The 15819-nt window shown below is 42.5% G+C and overlaps 3 non-coding genes across 3 annotated transcripts; all 3 read right to left on the bottom strand.

Moving 5' to 3' along the window:
* Positions 1-251: 251 nt before the first annotated feature.
* Positions 252-323, bottom strand: Trnae-cuc. The gene has a single exon. It is a non-coding gene; the product is annotated as a tRNA-Glu (tRNA).
* A 7800-nt stretch (positions 324-8123) lies between these two features.
* On the bottom strand, positions 8124-8195 carry Trnae-cuc. The gene has a single exon. It is a non-coding gene; the product is annotated as a tRNA-Glu (tRNA).
* A 563-nt stretch (positions 8196-8758) lies between these two features.
* On the bottom strand, positions 8759-8830 carry Trnae-cuc. Its single transcript has one exon. It is a non-coding gene; the product is annotated as a tRNA-Glu (tRNA).
* Between the last annotated feature and the right edge of the window lie 6989 nt (positions 8831-15819).

Raw genomic sequence — 15819 nt, 5'->3', positions numbered from 1 at the left:
TCTGCATTCCCAGTGTGCAATTTCGCTATATTTCATTAACTCATAAAGCCTACAATATGTTTCAAAATAAACATAAAAATGCAGTTGAAATTCCTATATGAGTTCAATCGTTGGTCGTCCTTTACAATGATAGTCATTGAGGATTATTTTTCTTGAAAAAACATGAGGCGAAGTGAAATGCCTGCAGGACTGAATGAAACATGTGAAGAACAGCTGACAAATACCGAAGAAGAAAATGACAAAATATGTGCTTCCCAGACGGGGAATCGAACCCCGGCCGTGGCGGTGAGAGCGCCAAATCCTAATCACTAGACCACCTGGGACCCTGCAATAATATGGAAGGGGGAAGGTATTGTTTAAACTAAGAACATGTTGCCACCCCGATATATTTCCTACATACTCTTTACACTTACCCATGCACGCTTCCTTCTGTTTCATTTTTCTTACTTCAAATAGAGTTTCAAATGTAAATGAATTAATCGTAGAGGAAGGCTTGGGTGCAGTCCACCCTTGGGATGATTAATAGCTGTGGCCTCCACATTGTCATGAGACACTCATGTTGCATGTGCCCAATAAACCAAGGAACCAGTCGAGTCTACTTCTGCTGAGGGCAGAGACAACATGGATATAGTTGATTTCATTCGGAGGATTTCATTTTGTAATGTGACACGTAGAACGAATGATGCTGAAATATTCTAAAATATTGGTGAGTCTCAAATATGCCTTTATACTTGTTTATGGGACAATCTGAGTGCCGAGATGCTTTAGTTTATACCAGAGACCATATAATAGATGGTATGGTCTCTGTTTATACCGAAGTGAAGAATATGTGAATAGCAAAGCTTTTCTGAAATGAAACTAGATATCAAAGTAGCATTTAGACATGTTCTTACGCATGTTGCGGAGTGAGGACAATACATACAAAATATAGCAAGTCGTTGTGGTTGACTCCAGCACGATTATTCCAAATTGTTAAAATGAAAAATGGTACTTCCCAGACGGGGAATCGAACCCCGGCCGTGGCGGTGAGAGCGCCAAATCCTTTTTTTTTTCATGTTTTGTTTTTCATTAAAATATTTATTCACATGATTGGATAATTACAGGCGCAAACAGTGCTCACACTACCACCTCAAAAATAAAATATTTATCTCAGAGTTTTGGTGGCAGTGGTTAGCAATTCAATTGTAAAGAGAGAAAATATATTCATAATAGTCCATGGGCTGATATAGGTGACCCTCCCCCCCCTTGGGGAATTTTGAAGACTATATTTTTTTGAAAGCTTATCATATGTACATTCAAATTCCAGGTGTTTGCAGGCTGGGTGCGGGGGATTTTTCCCGCAGTGACCCCCCAAAGGGGGTCAGGGTGGGAAAAATTTGGGAAAATTAGTTTTTGCTTTTTTCACAAAATACTTTCTAATAACTGCTTCCTATCAGGAACTATAAAAATATTTAAGGTTTATTGATAAGTTATAGGTACAGGAAGACATTTACTTTGAAACATGCATTGCGTCTAAGGAAAAAATTAAACTTTATAGCTGTTTTTCTACACTTTCTAGTGGGCAATTGTTTTAAGAAGGTATTCTTGTTTCAATAGCTCTAAAATGATCAAAATTAATGTTACACCTATACTTAAAGCATGAAAAGACTTTGAGATGGTTTATTGTAGTCTGGGTGCTGGGGATTTTTCATACCCTGACCCCACAAGAGGGGGGCCATGGGGTAAAAATTTGGAAAAATGAGTTTTTTTCTTTTATTCGCAAAATACATTCTAATAACTGCCCTTTATCAGGAACAATGGAAATATCTAACATTTATTATTTGAGTTAGAGGCACAGGAAGACTTGAAATTTGAAAAATGCATTGTGTCTAAGGGGGAAATCAGACTTGAATGCTGTTTTTCTACACTGTCTAGTTGGCAGTTGGTTAAAGAACATATTATTTCTTCAATTGCTCTAAAATTATCAAAATTAATGTTACAGCTAAACTTAAAGCATGGTGGTTTATTCTCACTTTGGCTTTTTATAACATTGAGTTACCATTACTTATATTTATGTACCTTTATGCCGAATCATCATAGATTGTGTGGGGCGGTGGGTTCGAATCCCCACATGGGTACATTGTGTGAAGCCCATTTGTGGTGTCCCCCGCCGTGATGTTGCTGGAATATTGCTAAAAGCGGCGTAAAACCAAACTCGTCCAGAAGACTCTCAATCTCAACTTCGTCTGAATCCTCCATTCTACTCAACCTAAGTTCTTGCTGGATATTTTGTCAGTCAACTCTTGTGGAAGGATGTTGCCTATGGTCCATTGACATTTCAGAGCATTTACTCCCCCTTTCAGCCACCCTTAGCCCACAGGGTGAGCAACACTGGGGTGATTCTTGTCAGCATTGACCAAGATCAAGGCCTAGTGATCGCACGCTGCATGTGCAAGTGTAGGGAGTCTCTGCAAGGAGTCCAAAGACCTCAACAAGTCAGTAGCTATCTCATCAGAAAGTCCTATCTTGGAAAAAGCATTCACAAATTCAGGGTAAGATTCGAGAAGCTCAATGGGGAGAACTTTGCCGTATTTGACAAAGGCACTGGTGGTATCACGTCCTGTAAGTGTATGAAGGGCTGGCTGGACATTGCACAGAGTGGACCCTTTCAGATTGATGATACTTTGTACATCCAGAAGTCTTCGTTTGTCACCAGTGCCCTTGTCAAATAGAACAGAAGTTTTCACCGTTTGAACAACCTTCAGAAGTAGAATCAACACATCTGTATCAGCTGATCATATCACAACTGCAGCAGAAGGATGCTGAGCATCAACTTGCAAAACGTGAAGAATGATTCTAGTTTCCGCTTCTTCCTGTGATGAACACAAAGTATTCTCTGGAGTGACAGATACTGATTCGCCATCTGTGGTCATCAACAAAAAACACGCTTGTGTGGACACAATCTATGATGATTCGGCATAAAGGTACATAAATATAAGTAATGGTAACTCAATGTTATACAAAGCCAAAGTGAGAATAAACCACCATGCTTTAAGTATAGCTGTAACATTTATTTTGATCATTTTAGAGCAATTGAAGAAATAATACATTCTTTAACCAACTGCCAACTAGACAGTGTAGAAAAACAGCATTCAAGTCTGATTTCCCCCTTAGACACAATGCATTTTTCAAATTTCAAGTCTTCCTGTGCCTCTAACTAAATAATAAATGTTAGATATTTTCATTGTTCCTGATAAAGGGCAGTTATTAGAATGTATTTTGCGAATAAAAGAAAAAAACTCATTTTTCCAAATTTTTACCCCATGGCCCCCCTCTTGTGGGGTCAGGGTATGAAAAATCCCCAGCACCCAGACTACAATAAACCATCTCAAAGTCTTTTCATGCTTTATGTATAGGTGTAACATTAATTTTGATCATTTTAGAGCTATTGAAACAAGAATACCTTCTTAAAACAATTGCCCACTAGAAAGTGTAGAAAAACAGCTATAAAGTTTAATTTTTCCCTTAGACGCAATGCATGTTTCAAAGTAAATGTCTTCCTGTACCTATAACTTATCAATAAACCTTAAATATTTTTATAGTTCCTGATAGAAAGCAGTTATTAGAATGTATTTTGTGAAAAAAGCAAAAACTAATTTTCCCAAATTTTTCCCACCCTGACCCCCTTTGGGGGGTCACTGCGATATGAATGCGTTGGTCATGACATATTTTTGAGTGAAAATGTGTGATTGATTTGTTTTCGAATATTTAAACAACAACAGGCTAAAATGGCGTTTTATCAATGATTTGAAAAATGCCCTCATGTGAAATGAGATTGTGTTTTGGCTCAATATAACTCTCCTTTTAAATACAGCAAGACGATAAATTGACAATACAGTGTCCATGAATGATTTACATGACAACTTCTTTTCTGGTAAGAATCCAAACAATAACCAGAGGGATAACTGTCCAAAACTAAATCCTGTATCCTGGCACACATCTGTCAACATTTCAATCACCAGTTCTTGCAAGGAAGATAACTCTTTGCAGAAGATGAATAGATGTAAAATGTCTTCTGTTTCACTTTGACACACTTGACAAACATCAGTGTTTGACAGTCCAATTTTTAGGAGTTTATCATATGTGAAGACAATATTATGAGCAATTTTGAAATCTAACTGTACGGAATCTGTTGATTTATCTTTTCCCCATACATTCAGCCAAATATCTTTCCAATTGATATCTAAAGCAATTTGATTCCACCAAGAGATAGCTACTGGTTTCTTGAAATGTTTTTTCCTGAGAACTTCATAACAAAATTTTGTTGTAAATAAATCAACAGACAGATCCTGTTCATCAACAGTGCATATTATGTCCCTTGAGGGGGGCTTTGTTGCAAACTCTGATAAAATTATCTTTTTCCACTCTGATGGAAGCACTAATAAAATAATCCCATAACATTGTTGTATGGTACTTAAGTCCATCTCAGGTAAGGTGTCATGGACTATTTTCACAATAATGTGTCCAGACGTGAATTTTGGAATGACTTCAAAACAAATATGTTTGATACAAATAATTCCACTTGAAATAAACGATTGAAACATAAGAGTTTTTCCATTAAATATAATTAATTAAATTAATAATAATTAATTAAATTTTTAAATAGTGGCTGATTCATGATGTCTTCTACATTTTTAAGTAATGGTCTTTTTCCTTCGTTCAATTCATTCCATGCAGGTAATAGCTCAGCATAAAATGGGCTTCTGTAAATAGGTTTTATCATATTCAAGAGATAAGGCATAAATTCCTAAGTTCATTGTCAAAAGATGTGACATAAAATATACAATGGTTTGTTTCCAAATACAATTGAGCTGGCAATTGACAAAGGCTCTCAGCAATTTCAGCCTCAATGCATATTTTCTTAAACGTAAATTTGGTATATTAAGACCTCCATCTAAACAAACACCAATGCATGTATTGTATGCTATTTTGGCAGTTTTATTGTGCCACAAAAAATGCCTAAACATTTTAGTGAATTTATTCTCAACCCAATATGGAACAGGTAGTGCAGTGAACATATACCACAAACGAGAGCTCATAAGGATATTTATAACAATGGCTCTGCCTTGTAAAGTAAGCTGTCTGCGTAGCCATGAATTTAACAGTGCTTGTATTTTGTCTATTTTCTTTCCCCAATTTCATGTTTCACACATTGCTTTGTCCATGCCAATATAAATAATCAGTACTTCTATACAATCCCTCTTAACTTTAACCGGAATTTTGATTGACAAATCACTAAACCTATTTTTACCCAATAACAAAATTTCAGATTTTTCAATGTTGATTTTTGCACCTGTTGCCTCACAATATAGGTTAACTGTACTAAATGTTTCAAGGACAGAGTTAACATCTGAGACAGTAATTGTAGTGTCATCGGCATGTTGGTATATTAAAGAGTTAATATCATTGCTGATGCTAATTCCATGAATAGGATTATTTCTGATGATTAAATTCAGTGGCTGTAATACCAAAACCTATTGCTTAGAACTCATTGGATCCCCTTGCCGAACTCCACGGGTTAGTGTGAAATACGGTGTCAAATGGCCATTGCACTTCACAGAACTCTTTATATCAGTATATAAGATCTTAATCCATGAAATGAATAAATCTCCAAAGTTAAATTTCCTAAGAATTTGAAATAAATATTGGTGTGAAACCCTGTCAAAAGCTTTTTCTTGATCTATTTTAATGAGATAGGAGTCATCATTACGATTATTGATAACATCAATTACATCTCGAACAGAGTGAAGGTTGCTGGGTATGTCTCTCCCTGGTACACAACAAGATTGTTCAGGGGAGACAATTGAAGCCATGACATTTCTCAATCTCAACGATAACACTCTTGATATGAGTTTAGAATCTACATTAATCAATGAAATAGGTCTGTAACATTTAATGTCTCTCTTGTCTCCTTTCTTTTTATAAAACAAACTGATAATACTCTTTTTCATGGAACGAGAAAGATTATGTTCTTTGTATATACCATCTACAACTTCTAAAAAGAAGGGACATAAAATATCCCAAAACTTTAAATAAAACTCAACAGTTAGCCCGTCCGGGCCAGGTGATTTATTCTTTTTCATTCCTTTGAGTGCCACTGTAAGCTCACTCTGAGAAATAGGTAGGTCACATGAAATCTTTTCTTCTTCAGAAAGTTTTTTTTCAATATTATCAATGAGGCCCTGTTGTTTTACTAAATTACATTGCTCGGCAGTAAATAAGGATGAGTAAAATTGCTGAGCAGTATCCAAAATATCCTCTGTGCTCCTGGCTATCGTACCATCCCCCTTGAAGAGTGAAGTTGAATTATCCTGATGTTTAGTTTTTTTCAAGGTTCAAAAAGTAACTGGTGTTTCTATCTGAATCCAGCGTGCACTGTGCTTTTGACCTGAGAATGGCACCTTTGCATTTATTATTCTCATATATCTCAAGTTCATTTTCCAATGATTGTAAATCAGTAGATGTATAGCCAGGAATGGAGGATATATTATGATATTCAATTCTAAGCTTATTTTGAATTTTGTAATAATCAGCTTTCGCTTGGTTGCTTTTTTTAGATGCATAAAATCTGGAAAATGTTTTGAACTTGTATTTTAAGTTATCCCACCATATCAATGGCTCTGTTTTAAGTAAAGGGCACTGTTTTGCCTCCTCTATTAATGCAATAATTCTTAGGTAGAATGTGAAATCTTCCAGAAGCTGATTATTAAAAATCCATACCCCAGGACCTCTTTCTACTGAAGAAAAGTCCAACCTCAGTGCGACTATGCTGTGATCACTCACAGAGGAGTATCTAATGTAACTGTTTATAGCGCTTGTAATAAGATCTCTTGATCAATTCTAGATTGTTTAAGAACTCCTAACACTTCTTGCACGTTTACGTGAAGAAATTGTCCACTTAGCAGATGTCACAAGTGTTTGTTGAACATCTTTATCATCTTCTGTTATGTCCAGTCTGTCTTGAGACAAAGCGTTCTTGTCTGTGCTGTCATTGTCCTTCTCCTTTTCACAACTAGGAATGTTCTCAGAAGACGGAACTGCACTTGGATGTGCTTCCCCAGCCTTTCTTTCCTTTTTTTTCTCCTTTTGTCTCTTTCTCTTCATTTTCTTTTGTTTCTTCTGGTCCATCTATATGGTTCTCATTTGACTCAGAATCATTTTCTAGAGGAACCTCATCCCAAGATTTCGTTGGGGCTAGCTCTCTCTCTCCAACTCAGATTCAGAAACGCTGATCTGATCATTATCTTCCACATCAGAGAAACAGTTGCAAATATCAATTGGACGAAAACATATATCGCAATTGCGTTCCTGTTTTCTTTCTCCATTGCAATTTCTGGCTATATGACCATGTCCATTGCATTTAAAGCATTTGGTGTTTGGGCAATCTTTTACATGTGACCCCCAGAATTGCACTTGAAACATAAACGCTCTTGATTGTTATGTATAACTCAAAAATGTTTGTGCCTTTCAGAGTCCTGTGTTTGATATTACTTTTCATTGTGATTCCTCTTTTGATGAGAAGCCTTTCGATTTCTACATCATCAATGTAAGGCGGGAGATGTAAAAATGACACCACCATGCTGTCACTGTGAAGCAGTCTAAATGAGATGTGTTGATCTCCTATGACCAAGTCATCGGTTTCTGCAAGAATCCTTGCTTCGGTAGTATCTGGGACTGTTACATCATAGCAATCGGTGCCTTTCAAAACACATGCCCACACATCAGATACATATTCCACCAATGCATTGGATAGCATAGTTGCACTTACAACTTTATTATCTCCAACATGAACTTCAATTGTGCAGTCTTTCTGATACTTTCATTTTGATTTGATGTCCGCCATTTTGTATCCAGTCAGCAAGATATCAACAAGAAAGACAAAGTCTTAAGCACGCACCAAAGTGCTTGCTAATACGGCAGGTTCACCTACAATTACATTCTGAATGTTCTCCTACTACCTTCTAAGCACCGAATTGAAATCCAGACGCAAGTATAAACGATGATATCCGAGAAAATCTATCTATCTTTCGTCAACTCGTCCACACACCTCCGAATCAAGGGAGGTAACCAATGAAAAATGGTACTTCCCAGACGGGGAATCGAACCCCGCCCGTGGCGGTGAGAGCGTCAAATCCTAACCACTAGACCACCTGGGACCCTGATGGGCATGTCTGCTCATGGGATTGGCATGTCTGTTGCGAACGTCAGGACAAGGTCACATCCATAAATGGGCAAAGAATGCCCTTTTGAAACAACGACAATGAAGAGTAGATCTCTTCCCCTTACATTGAAATGAAGATTACGTCTTTTATTCATCTAATATCATAGATCATTGTCGCACATATTGCATTTAGTTAGTATTTATATACATTTACAGCAATGTTATTTACCTTGCATATATGAAATCCGCACTTACTATATACACGCACATTTGGTAGGCATATTATATTTGCAAAATGTCGACTGACAGATCAGTAAAAAATGGCACACAACATAAGAATGAGTCTACACATTGTCAAAAGTAAGGATGTACATATTATACATATAATGTGCAAGTGTTGATTGTATATATATCGTTGGTCGTCCTTTACGGTGATAGTCATTGAGGATTATTTTTCTTGGCAAAAAATGAGGCGAAGTGAAATGCCTGCAGGACTGAATGAAACATGTGAAGAATAGCTGACAAATACCAAAGAAGAAAATGACAAAATATGTACTTCTCCCACACGGGGAATCGAACCCCGGCCGTGGCGGTGAGAGCGCCAAATCCTAACCACTAGACCACCTGGGACCCTGCAATAACATGGAAGGGGGAAGGTATTGTTTAAACTAAGAACATGTTGCAACCCCGATATATTTTCTACATACTCTTTACACTTACCCATGCACGCTTCCTTCTGTTTCATTTTTCTTACTTCAAATAGAGTTTCAAATGTAAATGAATGAATCGTAGAGGAAGGCTTGGGTGCAGTCCATCCTTGGGATGAATAATAGCTGTGGCCTCCACATTGTCATGAGACACTCATGTTGCATGTGCCAAATTAACCAAGGAACCGGTCGAGTCTACTTCTGCTGAGGGCAGAGACAACATGGATATAGTTGATTTCATTCGGAGGATTTCATTTTGTAATGTGACACGTAGAACAAATGATGCTGAAATATTCTAAAATATTGGTGAGTCTCAAATATGCCTTTTCACTTGTTTATGGGACAATGTGAGTGCCGAGATGTTTTAGTAGTAGATACAATAGCGGTCCGAGACCAAGTCCAACAAAAAGCCTCTGTAAAGCTTTATTTCACAAATAAAGCATTTGTTAGGCCCTTAGATCTCGCCCCCCCATTGTCTACTACTTTTGAACCCCCAGTTAACTTCCTGGCCCCATGTGGCACAATAGTGTCGCTATGACTGCGAACTAGCACTTTCCTGATCATGTGACATGTCGTGTTGATAGGATACTATTGGGATTACTCAACAGTAAGTGTTAAATATTTTGCTTGTGGGGTAACATTGTGCCATACGGTATGACTAATAATTCTTCTCTGACGAAATCTCTCCCTGGCCTATCTCTCAAGTAGTACAAGTTCGGCTCCCGGCTTTGATGTCCACTTTATCTATGTTATAAGTTTTGACCGACCATATAGGATCGGTGGCTCGTTTCCGAGTGTCCCCTTCATGTTCCCCCCGGCTGGTAGAGGTACCTCACGGGGGCCCTATCGGGTATCTGTTTCTCCTTCCCACGCAATGGTGCAGCCGACTCTGCAACTATTGATTTTAGTTTGATAGCGTCGGCTGGTTTCTTGCCGGTGAGCAGAGTGGTTTCGTGGTTGATGGCTGACACCACCTGAGGTAGCCGCGCTACCCATTCAGTCGACCGTTTCCCTGGGTTGGTCATCTCTCTCGCATACTGATGCCTGAATAAGTGCTCGGCCAAAGTCCTATTGAATCTCTCAACTATGGCTTGGCTGCGATGGGCTCCGGCCGTGCCACGCCTGACCTTGGTATCGTGTTTGTCTAGCAGGTGTGACACGGCACCCATGAACTCCCGCCCGGGGTCGACTTGCAGCTCTGTGGGCCACGTCAGCGGACTGCGTTTGTACATGCGTTCGAATCCGCGGGCTACCTGGGCCGAGTCTTTCGCAGTCAAGGGTTCGGCTTCCTTGTAGCGACTGGCAACGTCCACGATGGTTAGGGCATACTTGTATCTCTTGTCGTGGGGTAGGAATAGGAGGTCGGCCTGGTGAACGCTATTGGGTATGTTAATACCGAACTTCCTTCTAGGCACGTAGCGTGGTGCCGGTAAATAGATCTGGCACAGGGCTTGTTTTTCAAGCCACGCTTTGGCCTCCTCCGGGGTTACTCGCGCCATTTTGGCCAGCTTATGTACGGCGCTAGCTCCTTTCCAGTACCCACGCGGGCTGTAGTAAATAGCCTCAAACTTTCTTTGGTTCCGTGACATGGGTATCGTATTTATATACACACCTATGTTCTTGGTTCAATTTCCTTATGCCCGTACACGTATGTGTTGATCCCATCAATAGCTGTCCAACGCTTAATGTCCATCGGCGACAGGGACGTCTTGTTTATCGTCAGTCCGTATATCCTATGCCCATCACTTCTAAGCGTGTTCATTTTATGCCTGAAGGTACGGGTCTTGAACAGGGCTTCCTTGAATCTGGCGTGTTTGATGTGTTGTTTAACCACGTACTTCTTAACACCCTTCGCCTTCCGGATCTCACCATTGTCGGCCTTCAGGATGGAGTATATCTTGGGTCTCAAACCTATGTACTCGGCTATGGGCGTGCCAGCACACTCGTCCTTCATCTTACCGAGGACCTTTTTATTTACCGTGCTGTGTATGGCATGGTCCTTGGGGTAGTCGCTGGTGTCGTACAAATCGAGTCGTTTCTTCATGTCCTCGTAAACGTCCTCGGTTCGAATCTCCATCAGCAGGGAATCCGTGTCAGTGTACAGCACTTCACACCTGTCGCCGTACTGTTTCTTCAGTTCGTTGTAGTAAAAGTCGTACATCAGGTGTTTGGATAAATCGAGGATGCTCATACCCACGTAAACAGGCCGGTTGAATTTAATGTGGCTTTTCTTCATGTGTAGGGCAACCAGGTCGTCGGTGAATATCTTGCCGGGCTGGCTATCAGTCTCCTGAGCTTGTCTTCCTCATTCGACCGAACCAGCTTCACGGTCACGCGTTTCCTCAGGTTCTCCATAGTCTTACCAAACACCGAGTTGTTCATGAGCTTGTAGAGTTTTTTCTCAAAGTCACTGGTGGCCAGCTTTCGCAGGTCTGGGTTAATTCTGATGTAGGGCTCCATCCAGGGGCTCTGGTTGAACACGAGCACCCTGTGTATTTTGGTCAGCCTCATACCCAACGACATGTACAGCTGTAGGTTGCGATAGTGAACGATGTACTTGGTCTTATTCATTAAGTTGGGCACTAGTTTTTCAACGTCTGCCACCAACCCACCTAACAAGTTATGTTGGTACTCAAAAATCCAGTCTGGGTTAACCCTCATACGTTCGGGGGCCAGGGGGTAGCTGTTGTGTGATGTGTGTAATGCCTTGGGGTATTCCAAGTCCACCTCAAGGATATAGCCTTTGTTCGAATCCGGCACGATGCTCATAACATCAATCTCGTGCGATGGCCATTCGAATCCCCCTGTGGGTAGATACTGGCTCATGGCCCAGCCGTACAGGTTGTTGGCGTCGAGGTAGAGAATAGGATTGGTTGGCTTGCTCGGGTCGTAGCCCTTCACGTATTGATTATTGGCTTTTGCGTATCGTGGTAGCCATGGAAATCCCACCTTGCAAACCTTTCTCAATGAATAGGTGCATGTCGTAATCGGTGAGCAATTCCAGCTTAACTCCGGTTTTCTTCAGCAAAGCATCCCAAGCGAACTTGGGCTGGTGTAGTACCATGCGGGGTCTAGTTGATATTGCTTGGAACACGTCCTCCTAAACGTCTCACACACGTCGGCTAGCAGCCGAGTACATCTGTCCTCAAGTACAGGTCGTGGTAGTTAGCCAGATTCTTACAGCCCAGTTTATTCGATACGTTAATCGTCGCTCGACAATCGCCTTGGGTGATTGTCGAGTCGGTCGGGGTTGCTGTAAAACACTATGGGAGCTTTCGTTTCCCCATCACATCGGACGACCACGTATCCAAACCCACAGGCCTCCTGCTCCTGTGTTTTTTGTGTGTTGGGGGTACCCCCAGCATCAGCGGGTTTGACCAAGTCTTCGAAGTCGGCGTAGATGACATAAGGCACGGACATCTGATTCTTGTGGTTGTCGAATTTTAAGATATTGTCACCTTCCTTGGGCATGTCGACTCGTATGGCCGTCTGCCCCACACCTTGGCAATCCCCCCGGTGGGATTCTAATAAATCAGCCCGTGTGAAGCCGTGCAGGCATCGTACACAAAAGTTTTTTCCCGTCGTATTTCGACTGGTCGTGCAACAGTTTGCTGAGGTGTTTTATCCACTTGTAGTGATACTTATCACCTCGCTGGATCATGAATATATTGATAACGCGGTGAACCTCCTGCCCCCACTGCGCTGATTCTGTGCACGATCGTTTTGTTGCCTTCGTGCCCTAAGACGTTATAAGCTATATTATTCTGTTTTTCTACTTTAGTGATCTGGGATATGGGGGTTGGTTCATGTATACCATCCCAGTTGAGCCCATCGTCTTGGGGATAGCTAGAAAGCCTGTCTGAATGAGTGTCAGCTGGAAACAAGGCTGACCTGGTAGCTACCCTCAGGCAATCGTCTCCTCTATTCTTGATGTTGACCATGGCCTGTTTGGCTTTGTAGTAGGGGGGGCAAGTCTAGGTACGACCCGCCTCTGAATAGCACATAGTTAGCTATGTCTAGATAGACATTATCGATTTTATCCATGACCCACCCGGAACCCATGTGTGTGTAGCGTTCTAGGTATTCTCGTATCTGCTGAAAACTGGTATCGATTGACTCGTCTATAGTTTCGGTATGAGTCACGACTTCTTGTTTACCTCGGAAGTAAGGCTGAACGTACTCAATGACCCCCCCATTGGGGGTTTCCCCCACATTCTGCTGTTTATCGAGTGACATTTTCACTGTGATTTGAAACTTTATACTTCCCAAATCGTTTAGTTCCTCATTGACTTTATCAGCGATTAGAGGCTTGATATCGGGGATGTCTATGTCTATGTTAAAAATTCTCGCTGTCCCTTCGGAACGGCTCGTAATCCTCCACGGGGACGATCAGGATACCTTTCATCGATCGCGCCGGCACGTTCAGGTTGATATTCCACACAGTGTCGCTCTTATCCCACACGACCAATCTATGCCTCATTATGCGGTCGTACAGGATGGCCACCTTCCCCGAATACTGGTTTCGAACCTGCCTGGCCAGCTCCGGGCTAGTGACCATGTCGAACTCCAGAGATGTTGTCGATGGTGTAACTGGCTTCATCACTGTTCGGCGTACACACGACTTTGCTGTAGTCGTTAAACGTGAGCTCGTATTCAAGGCTATCACCCAGCGCGGCCTGGTAAAACGGTGCGTGTCCCGTGAGCAACTCGAAGTCGAGCGGCACGCAGAACCTGTTCCCGTACGCTTGGGCGATGGCCTTTTCACTGTCTGAGATCTTGTCTAGCTGGTCTGTCGTGAAGCCGTACCCCCCACGCAACCGGGTCGATTTGCTGATGCCCTGGTACATGTCATTGACGTGTTCTCCCTCGCTTTTCCAGAGGTCCCCGTAGCAGTGAAACACGTCACTGTCGTCGATGCTCAACACCTCGTTACCGATGATCTTGATAGTGGTTTTCTTGATGATGGCGCGTTTGTCGTTGTCAGAGGTCAACGTGAGGTTGAACGTCAGTCGAACCGTGCCTGGTACGATGAGGTCATTCTCACCCAGGTTTGGGAATCTAACCAGCAGCGTTTGGTTCTGGTCTATCTTGCTGGGATTGTTGGTGATGGTCACCGACTGGTGCACGGCTCTGACGCCTAGAGGCTCTCTTGATGTTCGGAAAGGATCTAGTTTCCTACCATACATTGTTATATAAATGCGATATAAAAGTTTAATATAAATAATGGCTGAAGGCGGTCATGAGGACATCCCGATGGATGATATGTGGGATGATAGTGCCCTGACGTTCGAGGAGGATGACACCACATTCACGAACAACCCCTTAAGTGCTGAACTTGTACAGCCGGCCGTCGACGATAATTACACCGCAGTTGAAGAGAGAGACAACATCAAGCCGTTGGTACGAGACTATGCCAAGTTTACCATCGTTAAGAAGGGCACGCTGCGATTGAAGGCTCACCCGGGGGTCGATATCATGAAAAAAGACAGGAAAGGACCGTATGCTTTGTCAATACTCACCAGTTGCCCTGGTGGGAGTCAACTGATCCGCGATGAACTAGGCTTCATAGATTATGGTGGCGCACGGCCTAAGCTTCTCCCGAAGGTCGTCCAAGATCTGCAAGCAGCCAGAGCCGAACTCAGCGGTGAAGGTGATGCTAAAGAAACATCAGACAAAATCGAAAAACTATTGGCCACGTACCATGACAAACCCTTGCCTGGTTTCGAATTCCCTGTTCGAGAACTGTGAGGCCTAGACGAAGCCTTGAAACTTGTACACGGAGAACTCGTGAACAACATGGGGAAACTGAACGAAGTCGACGAGCACATCGCTAACGAGAAAATAAAACTCACCGAAACGGAGGACAATGATATGAAACGTCATATCGAGGAGAGAATAAAAAACTTGGAAGACGAGAGATGGACTCGGTTGGAATCCGCTTCCTCGAACCGGTAAGCCCTCTGATCCCAGATCAGCCGCGTGTGGGAAACCATCGATCGAGTCCTAAATGAAGACACCATGCTAGCTGACAGGATCCGAATCCTCTTCCGAGAACAAGGCATCACCATCGCCAGCATTCTGACTGCATTGGGCTTCATCATATCAACCCTAGTCTTGTCATTGACAGGGGGTACCCCCCACACCCACCCCACCAACACCACCAAGTGGTGGGGGTGTCAGAGACTGGAAAATAACCCACCTGAAATCCCTCGGGGAGGCCCTGGATAAACTCGCCGGTAAGGCCGCCGAAGCTCTGCCTGGCATCCTGGGTAGCATCGTCTCGTGGCTGCTTAGCACGCTGGCTAAAACCGTCACGTGGCTCGGTCAAAACCTGTGGGCAGCCATTGTCGCCGTGGCGGTTCTGGTGTACGTAGCGGCTAAGGTATTTTTAACCAAATGAGCCCCACCCCGATCGCGACCCCGCCAACCACCAGCGCTTTTTTTACGGTCGATGTGCTGCTGATTGGACGCCTGCACGTGTGGGGGTTGGGGTTACGGGGGTGTTGGTTAACCCTGGGCTCCGGGGGTGGTACGACTATGCCCGTTTCACCCGTGGGAGGTGGGACGTGACTCACGTTGATGCCTACATTGACACCCAACTTCTGGTCGGCCGTGGCTATGATTATTTCGTTGTTGTAACCCACCACTTTTTTTACTCTCAATTGCATATCGCTCGGAGCCATGTACAATCCCACGTCGAAGACGTAGTCGACTTTCGACCGGGCGTATTCCAACACGTCTTGGTAGCGTCGGATAGCACTCGGTAGATCAACTGGAGCATTGATAGCATCCTCGAAGTTGGACACAAACTGTTTCTGCGCGTCGTAAGCAGTCCCCTTACCGATAATACTGGAACGTGTTTGCGCCTGCGCACCTAACAGCGCCCACACATACGTTCGAATCGAGTCATTC

Source organism: Haliotis rubra, unplaced genomic scaffold (genome assembly GCF_003918875.1).
Source record: "Haliotis rubra isolate DU_JTF1 unplaced genomic scaffold, ASM391887v1 Scf29, whole genome shotgun sequence".
Taxonomy (NCBI): Eukaryota; Metazoa; Mollusca; class Gastropoda; order Lepetellida; family Haliotidae; genus Haliotis; species Haliotis rubra.
Note: the sequence above shows the minus strand (reverse complement) of the source record. Positions and strands in the feature narration are given on the sequence as shown.